Source organism: Perna viridis, chromosome 9 (genome assembly GCF_037379345.1).
Source record: "Perna viridis isolate PV_CMFRI_1.1 ecotype Kerala chromosome 9, ASM3737934v1, whole genome shotgun sequence".
Classification (NCBI taxonomy): domain Eukaryota; kingdom Metazoa; phylum Mollusca; class Bivalvia; order Mytilida; family Mytilidae; genus Perna; species Perna viridis.
The window spans coordinates 36,987,092-36,998,005 of record NC_142453.1 but is presented as its reverse complement, the minus strand read 5'-3'; the positions used below and the strand labels follow the sequence as shown (position 1 = coordinate 36,998,005).

The 10,914-nt window shown below is 34.5% G+C and overlaps 1 pseudogene; it reads left to right on the top strand.

Annotated features, from left to right (window-relative positions):
* Positions 1-2,146: 2,146 nt before the first annotated feature.
* LOC148608236 (cytochrome P450 1B1-like) lies at positions 2,147-2,883 on the top strand (annotated as a pseudogene).
* Positions 2,884-10,914: the final 8,031 nt, after the last annotated feature.

Below are 10,914 nucleotides of genomic sequence, written 5' to 3'. Positions count from 1 at the left end.
AATCTGTCACCGCGAAATTCTACCATGTGCAATACAAGGAATGCAGACTCAGTGTTTTAGGTATTTTGAAATTTGCAAATTTTGATAGATATGATAAATACAAACTGATATAATTCAGGATCTGACATGTCTTACTATTGGGCCGGTGAACTGGTCCACCAGCAGTGGCATCGACCCAGTGCTTATTAAATACGAAAATACCAATCACATATATCGCAAATTTCGATATGCTGTACACGTGTTTCGAGGAGTAATCTCTCATCAGCAGCATTAGAATGAAATATATGGGAGAGTAATCAAGAGAACCAAGGTTCTAGCGGAAATCAAAAGAAAGTAATCCAGGGACGAAGACCAAACATGGAATACAGACAAACACAACAAATAACATGAAGTAACTAAAATCATACATACAAAGTAACAAAAGCAAATTAGCAACTCGACTCCACTAAAAACTTGGAGCATGGAACAGATGCACCGGTAGGGTAAGCATCCTCGGCTTTTCTCGCCGAGTTGCTCATAAAGAGTCAAGTCCGGGGTAGACGAAAGGGGAAAGGAAAACTATGACACGATGAACAAATCAGTTTTCTTGGCGCAGATGAATACACTGTAACGACCCACGACTTCATGATGGCAACCATAAAACTTCTGTAGTGATGACTTCAATCTTGTAGCAACATAACCCTGATCCAGAAATCTAACTGTAAGAGTCCTAATGCGATACGAAAGTCTGCGTAGTTTCTGCAAGCTCTGACATAACGTATGAGTTGTGATATGAAAACTCCATACGCAGATGCTGAAAGGATGTTGCCACAGATGAAATGAAATTTGACAATTCTGAATGAAAAGTCATCACGTTTGTGGTAAAGTTTGGTCAATAGTTTTCTTTACCATCGATCTCTAAGTGTAGGTCAAGATATGAGGCTGACTTCACAGTGTCTGTAGTATCCTTTATCTTAAGTTCTTTTGGGTAGATGCGATGTATCAAGTCCTCGAGCCTAGGATTGTTTAACGATAGTACGTCATCTTTATAGCGGAAACTGAGATTAAAGGAACTAGCTGAACGATGTTCTTTGTTTTGGATCAGATCAGCTATCAAGTCAGAGAGTGTATAAGAGTGTAGGAATAGGTCAGCAAGTAGAGGAGCACAATTTGTTCCCATTGGAATACCGACCGTTTGTTGAAAAACGCGTCCACCACACTGGACAAATATGTTGTCGATAAAAAAATCCAGTATTTTAAAAACATCTTCTTCTGTATACATGTATTTGGAAGATGATTTGGAATTATTTTTTACGAAGTATGAGGAATCTCTACCAAGAACTATATAGTTATATCTAGGTGTACCATCTTATTTTGAGAAACAACGATGTATTGTGTTTGAGTCGGGATTTAACTGAGTATAAGGAATAGAAATATACAGTGTTGGAAAATCATATGTTTTAATGCTATTATATTCTGAAATAAAATTGAATTGGGGGTCTCCAAAAGATCTTTCGAACTTTTCAGAATCCACATTGAATCAATACCACTACGGGAGTAACAAGTGCTTTGGTAAGACTGGAGACCCTCTTTGACAGCTGTGAGTATAGAAGTCACAATCACCATCTTTGGTAGAGAGACCAAAAGAGGATTGCACAGATTTGTTGTTATCCATTATATTTTCTTTTGAAATTGTAGTGGCAGTATATGTCTTATCACTGCTATTATTTTTTACGTCTACCTCTGATGATAAACACTGGATGTAATATGTTTTGCAGACAAAAACAATGTTGTTTTAGGAAGATCTAATCCAAAAATTGATTGCATACAAGAATGACTCGAAGCCAAAACTATCGAAATAGGAAGCCAAATCCATCACCGAGAGGTTCTACCATCTACAATACGAAAAATAAAGCCTCAGTGTTTTAGGTATTTTGAAATTTGTAAATATGCAGATTTTGATGAATATGATAAATACACGTTGAGTGGATCTTTTTCGTTTCATGGCTTCACATGTGTTAAGGACCGATATGATAAACTTTTTAAAAATGGCGATACAAAACACTAGCTCAACGTTCATAATGATATTCAACTCGGAGTTTACGATGTGTCTTCTGGTGTTTGTGTTAACTCTTATAGTCATAAAAATAATCATTCACATGAGTTATAAAGCAACCCCCTCCCTCCCCCCCCCCGTCCATGGGGATTTCCTGTAATTGGACATCTACCACTCCTCGGCAAAAATCCTGCAAAGAAACTAATGGAATATGCTCATATCTATGGGAATGTCTTAAAAATCAGAATGGGAAGCTGGCCTACCGTAGTACTAAACAGTAAAGAAGCTCCGAAGTATTTTCCGATCGACCAGAGTTTTTTTCGGCAAAGATAATTAACAGTGAAATGAAAGATTTAGTATTTGGAAGCTACACTCCAAGATGGCGTCACGAGAAGAAAATTGCTAGGAATGTTCTTCGACAGCACACATCTCATGATAACAAAGCAGTGTATAACTTGATAGACAATAATGTTGGTAATATTGTTACATCATTCATGAAAAGAGAAGGAATACCTTTTGATCCACACGAGGATATTTTGCAAGCAGTGGGATGCATAATTTTTCAGCTTTGTTTCGGAGACAACAGAAAATGTTTGAGAGATAAACAATTTCTTGAGTTTATTGAAAGTGTTAAGATTTTCGCTGAGACAGCATGGGCAGGAAATCCCTTGGATGTAATGCCATACACCGAGGCCACGATACTCGAAGTAATCCGATTATCCAATGTTGTACCCATGGGTCTACCACATTCTACTACAAAAGATATTGTGTTTCGTGACTATCAAATACGTAAAAGGACGGTTGTATTCTGTAATAATTATGCTTCAGCAAGAGATCGGAAGATTTAGGGAAACCCAGAGAAGTTCTACCCGGGTCGGTTTTCGGATGATAACAATAGGTTAATCCGCGAGAAAATAGAAAATGTGTTAGCCTTTGGTTTAGGCCGCCGAAGATACCCTGGTGAACTTTTATCAAAGTATGAACTTTTTCTTTTTGTCACAAATATATTACAGCGCTTTGATATCGATCTCAGCACCAAACCTAATTTTTAAGGTATTTTGGTCTAACGTGTAAACCAGTTCCATATGATATACAAATTGAGGAACGGTTGTAATTTAGTTGAATTTTGGGAGAAAGTTTCAATGTGAATATTGAAAAAAAATACCACTAAAGGAGTGTTGTAAATAGTTATATTGAATAATATATTACAACCATTATCATTGAAATCGTTTTAATTTCACAATAAAGGAAAACTGAGTATGTTAACACGAAAGAGAGAATGTAAAACACTGAATAACAAAATCGTAAACCATAAGTAAGTTGTAAATATTATACATAACTTAAAGTAAGTTGTAAAAATGGTATCTAACAATAAATTGTAATCAATAATTATAAAAGGAACAATTGTTCATAATATCGTTTGGCTAGGTCCTTTAATATCAGTTTCCGCTATACAGATGACGTATTATCTTTAAACAATGCTAATTTCGGGGATTTGATCCATCGCATCTACCCCCAAAGAACTTCAGATAAAGGATCAGCCTCCTATCTTGACCTACACTTAGAAATCGATGGTAAAGAAAACTATTGACAAAACTTTTGACTTTTCATTCAGAATTGTCAACTTTCCTTTCATATGTGGCAACATTCCTTCAGCACCTTCGTATGGAGTGTTCACATCACAACTCGTACGTTATGCCAGATCTTGCCAAAACTACGTAGACTTTTTGTATAGGCTTCTGGAACAGGGTTATGTTGCTACAAGATTGAAGTCATCACTCTAGAAGTTTTATGGTCGTCATCATAAACTCGTGGATCATTATAGTGTATCCAGCTGCTCCATGAAAACGGATTTTATTCAACGGGTCATGGTTTTCCTTTTCTCGTTTGTCTACCCTGGATTTGAATTTTTATGAGCAACTCGGCGAGTGTTTCTAGAAAAGCTTACCCTACCGGTGCATCTGGTCCATGCTCCCAGTTTTTAGTGGAGTCCGCTCATTTGCTTTTGTTACTTTGTATGTATGATTTTAGTAACTTTATGTTCTTTGCTGTGTATGTCTGTTTTCCATGTCTGGTCTTTGTCCCTGCATTACATTCTTTTGATTTCTAGCGCAATACAAAAAGTCTGCGTAGTTTCGGCAAGCTCTGGCATAGCGTATGAGTTGTGATATGAACACTCCATACGCAGGAGCCGAAGGGATGTTGCCACAGATGAAAGGAAAGTTAACAATTCTGAATGAAAAGTCTTTTTCTAACTGCAAGATTCTTGAATTTTCTTGACATTTTCTTGGAGGATCGTACAGCATCAAGAGTGGGTCTAAAACGTCAGATGCTGTTCTGAGCTTGATTCCTCTGTTTTTTTTTGTATCTTTTTTGTTTAGAAAATGCAGATACGTACATGTACATGTATAAGCATATCAATTGCTTTACTAAATTGAATGAAATTAGCTCACATTGATACCGATTTAAGTACATATTAGTCATTTTTATTGTAATACTATATTTAAGAAATCTTCTGGTTAGATAACGTAAAGGGACCATTCAAAATATTTAAAGTACTTTTTATACACTCTCGGGTGATCTCACGTGTTTTTAAAATGTGGTCATTGTCATAATTGTTCACTTTTATTTATAAGGACAGACGACACACACTTTCAATGTTATCAGTGGTTGCAACGTCGTCGTCGGAGTCTATGCATTGTCTTGTAGTATTTTCGTTAACTCTTCTAGTTATATATCTCTTTCCCTGGAGTTATCGAAAACTGTCTCCGCCCGTACCTTGGGGATTGCCCATTCTTGGACATTTACCGCTACTCGGAAAAAATTCCTACCTAAACACTGATGGAATACTCATATATTTATGGAGATGTCTTTAAAATAAAAATGGGAAGTTGACATACCATAGTATTGAACTGTAAAGATGCAATACATGAGGCATTAATGGATTATTCCGAAATATTTTCTGATCGATTGGAGTTTTTCTCTGAAAAACTCTTGATAGCGAAATAAAAAGTTTATCGTTCGGAAGCTACACTCCAAGATGGCGCTTACAAAAAAAGTAGCAGTCCACGTCTTACGACAGCATGCATTTCCAAATAACAACACTGCTTATAATTTGATAGACAAAGAAGTGGGGAATCTATTAGCATCATTTATGGAACGAAAGGAAAACCCCTTTAATCCAAAGGATGACATCTTCCAAGCTGTCGGATGCATCATTTTTCAGTTTTGTTTTGGAGTCGTCAGAAACTGAAAGGAAGATAAGCAATTTCTTGCATTTATTAAAAATGTTAAAATTTTCGCTGAGGTAGCGGGTGCTGGAAATCTCTTGGATGTGATGCCATGATTACGTTTTGTGTTACCCTGGAAAGCAAGAAAATTTGAACAATACGTAAATTGAAACAAAATGATTGTGTCCTCTGAAATTCAGAAGCATGCGCAAACATTCGACCAATACAACCAAAGAAACGTTACTGATGGACTTTATGCAGAAACGGAACCGTACAGTAATTCGTCCGAAAATAACCATGGCTTTACATCACGTGATATAAATTCAACATTGCAAGATTTTATTGGAGCTGGTTTGAGACAGTTTCGACGACATTTGAATGGATACTTCTTTTTCTAGCTTTTTACAAAGCTGTGCAAAGACTGGTACAAAATGAAATCTATACTGTTTTAGGTAACCGGAAACCAACTCTTAAAGACCGCATTAGGGTGCACTATACAGTTACATGAAGGCGCACTGTTTCGCACATCAAGTTACCCCGGTCAAATTTTGTAAAACTTAAAATTAAAAGTTGAAATTTGGTGGATACATTGTTTAAATGTAGTTAAGCATTTATACATAGACAGATGTAATATATGTAATGGTAAACAGGTGTAATTTAAAGGAAGAATGGTATCCGGAACGTTTCAGTTTTAGGTTCTCTCCTCAGCATCAGGTGGCTGATTTTCAAAATACCTTATTTCGCACGAACTTTTGGAACTACAATTGTGAGAGAATGAATCGAAAAGGGTCTTATTATTTTTACCCTTTTTCCACCTAAAGAGTTCAATGACATTTATACAAAAATGTTCAACAACAAAAAACACTTCACTGTGAAAACTATTCTTAACATTTGATCAATAAATCACAAATAAAAAATCTCAAACTATTAATACTATCATGTACTAAGTTGAACATTAAGTTCAGTCCCTGTAAGAATCAGGCAGTGGGTGAAACATTGTATGAAAAAAACCATCATTTTGATATTTTAATTTGACTATTTGCCCCATCAGAATCAAAGGAAACAGACAAGATTTTCCATATCATGCTGTACCATTGAGTTACAATTTCATTGAAATGCATTGAAAATGAACATTTCAAGGGCAGATAACTCTGTCAAAAACCTCATTTTTCTAATATTCTATTGAACATTTTTTGAGCAAAGCTTGTGATGCAGAGATCTAATAATGGTCTTTTCTAATAGAGGAAATGTCTTTGAGTGTTATTACATTGTCAGATTGGTGGGTTTTTGACACGCATGTTTCTGATTTTTCAGATTTTGCCTGATTCTTACAAATACCTTCAATTAATTACATCGATTAGTGTTTGAAATTTTGGGTTGTTCAAATCATCTGTTTATAGTTATATTATACATAATAGAAAATCATGTTTTCTTTCTTTATTTTCATCATTTGTATCAATTAAATAGACACAGGGAAAAGGGGTTGCTGTTTCATGAAATTACCTGGTGATACCGCCTGTTTAAAACTGCGGCAAGAACTTTTGTGCAGAATATACAATTAGTGTTCCAATGAGTCACCGGTGTTTGCCGTTGGTGTACTGTTGGTGAAGCAGTGGTTTACTAGTGGTTAAATGACAATTACCTATCTTACTAACCGCACAGAAGACTTTTGGAAATTATTTGAATCAAACGTCGTTCAAAAATTTGATGACGTCATTTTTGCAATTTACTCCCTCGAGAGCTATTTGTGGTATTTAATTAACAGATAATAAATATCATTTAGAAAGGTATAAATATCCACTTGATGAACTGTTTCCAGTTGCCAAAACATTAATACATGATCTAGGCATATTAAAAATATATTTTTATCAACTGTGACAAAGTCGGTGCTGACTCCATTGTTTTAGTGAAACCCTTGATTTGCAGAACAGGAAACGTAATGTAATGCCTCAAAATTGACTCTAACAAGGTTCTCGGTTGATTATATTTATCCACTATATACTTCCCGGGAGAAGGTAGAAAGCTACAAAAGAAGAATAACAATCATAAGAAAGTTGTTCTGTCCCAATAAAACACATAAAAATATTGAACATAACAATTCTAATTCAATGAGTATTCATAAAATTTGCAATAATTTTTAGGCTTGCAAACAAGGTGAGCATACCCAAGATGCTGATGATGCAACACTAACAAGTCCTAAGTAAGTGATAACACTTTCACAAATTTGAGTGAAAAATAAGATATACTATAATTTCTAATGGAAAACTAATGTTATGCATGTTTCTAAGTAAAACACATCCTATACACCTATTAATTACTGTTTAAAAGTATTGTACTCTACGCAATTCAAAGTATAAAAGTTATCATTTAGCTTACAAAACATGTGCTTGCTCACCTGGATCCTACTAAAATGGAACTCTGATAAAGATGCAAAAATACTCTTAAACCTTTGAAAATATGTACTTATTTAGTATACCTAATCAAGAATGATAATAACCCTTTCGTGTATGCAAAAATTACATGCAAAAACCTAAACATGCGTATTTTTCTGTTGGAAATGAAAATTGCCTATGAACGGCATCAAAGATGAAAACAACAAATATTAAAAGCATTAAATCACTCAATTCTATAATGAAACATTTTATATACACACAATTATGCATAATCAGGCTGGGAAATTACTTACTCTGTGGGGGACCACTATATTTTTCTAAATTTTTTAATTTCTTAGTTCTTCATTACGTTTTGTTTCAATACCGTTCTATATAGCGCTGGGGAGAGAAACGAGTATAAAATTCACTAAATCAATAAAACTGCACAACTAAAAGATAACCAGTATCACTACACGTAAACTGTTGAACAGACCCAAAATTTCATACTACCTAAATAAATAAATGGCTATCCAAAACGTAGTATCAGCAAAAATGCGTTCTCTGACCTTCCGTGAGTGGGTAGGAGCAGTACAGTTTACACGGAAAACTACGGCAAATCAAAGAGGTTGCATGCAGTAGTAAAACAAATTTAAATCATGAATCAACGAAAATTTTTTCCCACGAAATCGGTTTTAAAGAAAAAAAAAAGGAAAATTATTCCCATGAAAATAAACGATTATACAGTATTCCGCAACCTATCCATTTATCGAATAACTCCCACGCCAGGATAACTTGGTACAGATCAGGGCTAAAGGAAAAGAGGTGTTCGAACGGTTATGGCCAGAAAGTCCACAAACAGATCGTCATCGAATGAATAAAACGTCAAAGATAGTTTTATCATACAAATGATTCATAATGGGGAACAATTTCTCATTAAAATGTGACGAATATCACAAGATCCCAAATCGGTTATTGATACTCTTTCTAATGCACCGGATATACACTTGAACATTCAATCCATAATGAAAAGAGTTTCAACAAATCATGCTACTAATAGCAGAAAAAAAATTATTCAAGCGTTACAAAAAAAAAAATATACAATTCACTTTAACGATAAAAAATCCCAAAGAAAACTTTGTAACACTCTCACTTTAAATTGCAAGAAAACTTACCCAATTGACAAACTTTAAACTTGTTCTTCAGAACACTTAGTAACTTGAAAATATAGACTTGATATAGATAGAATAGACATTACAAACCATCTGTCTAGTAAAGACTCTAGATCTTAGCGAAGTGTTATCATACGGTTCCTGGAAACCAAAACTACCGAACCGACGTACTTACAGCTGTTTTACGGAAAGTATAATTCCAGGTTAATTTCAGAAAAAAACTAAACCTAAATACATACAGTGGTTTTGATTGAAATGTATTATTACATAGATAGCATTTATTTACCAAATGTTCCCAGTGCAAAAATTGTCGATTATTCACACTGTAAAATAAATTTCTCCAACCAAAACGTCAAAACACAAATATCAATCCGCCATTCACAATACTTTTAAATTTATGTCGAAAATAGCAACAAACAATGGAGGAAATCTATATAATAAATTTGATTAATCAACTGGTTATCGTGAATAACAAAAATATGATCACTCGTGTCAAGAACGCATTAATATTTTACTCGTGCGCGGAACAAGTTCCACTCACCCATTAAATTTAGGCATTTCTTCGGCAAGCATGATCATATTTTAGTCATTCACTCTTTTCAATTAATTATTCTATTATTATTTATCTGTCAGTTTTATTTCTGTCATCTTTAGTTATAAACATCTTTGTATTGTAACGTGTTTTGTTCCTTATCATAAACACGAACCTTAATAAATGTAGCAAGGACTAATTTTCTCGCAGTTTGTGTAACAAATCTGATCTCGGAGTTCAATCCAGGTGTTATTGTCTGGAGTGAAAATTAACTGAATCCAAATGTCCTGTTTTTTTTGCAATAGTATGTATATCAGATTCACTTCCAAAACTAGAAACAATATCAGAACATTATTTAGTACATATGGTGAAGATGACATTTCGATTATTTATAAGAAAACCTTGCCATTCTCGGTTAAAAAAATGACAAAGATAAGTTTTGACCGAGTAATTGGTACATGCCCAAAGAATGAAAATTAGACCCCTTTGTATGTATTTGGTGCTTATTTACCTTCTGATAGTGATTTATACACTAGATAACTGATGTTATCATTTCAGTAGTTATTGCCAGATTTTTATTGCGTCTTGTACAGAATAAAATTGTCAACAAACAGAAAATCAAACGAGTAAAACATATTTGTCAAATGGACACGCATTGTATTCTAATTCTTGTCGCGGGATGAAGACTTGAAGGGACCAATGTTCACTTTCCCATTGGAACAATCTATGCTAGATTATATTTTGCGGACAGTTTTGTCAATTACCCTGAAGAAATGTATAAACGGTCAAACGATACGTCCTTTGACAATGAAACTTCACATGATGCTATAAACAAAGGATTCAACTTCAATAATTTACTGGTCGAATCGTAACAGAAAAAGCAATTGAAAAGATTATCATGAAATTCATAACGAAAAAAGTCTGCGGACAAGAACATAAACATTAATATCATATAGACCAAATAGTTGTTAAAACATTATTTTTTCCATTTAATAACAAATCCAAAGTTAACGTTCCAAACAATGAAAAGGAGTTTGATAGTTCCGACCTACAAAGGCGGAAACAAAATTTAACTAACTCCTGATTGCTAAAGACTGGTTGTCTACTATCGTATCTTTTAAAAGCCTTTAAGAAATTGTTGTTACCTCGCTTACAGTGCCATATTCTGACAACAGATATGTTACTTACTAATATTTATATTATTTATTTTAATGTTAACGGAGGGGTGCAACTTAAACTAATGATTTGCATACTCAACTTGAAAATTGTCATCCTAAAATTGGGGTCGAGGATGTAACTTCATGCGCCTCATGTCTTGTTAATGATATTGTTTGCTTAGCTACATCACCAGCGAACTTCAGCAAACTACGCACGCAAGTGGTGATTCTAGTTAGTGCATCAACATTTTACATTATCTGTTTCTACAAAAGAGGTCTTCTGCCCAACTTCCAATGAGTGATAATTACGCAATGTGTTCCGATACCTTACAAAAAAGTCCTACCTCGGTATTGATGTGAGCGACAACTTGGTATTGTCTACCGGAATAAAAACAAATTGCGCGTAGAAAAGGTCCAAA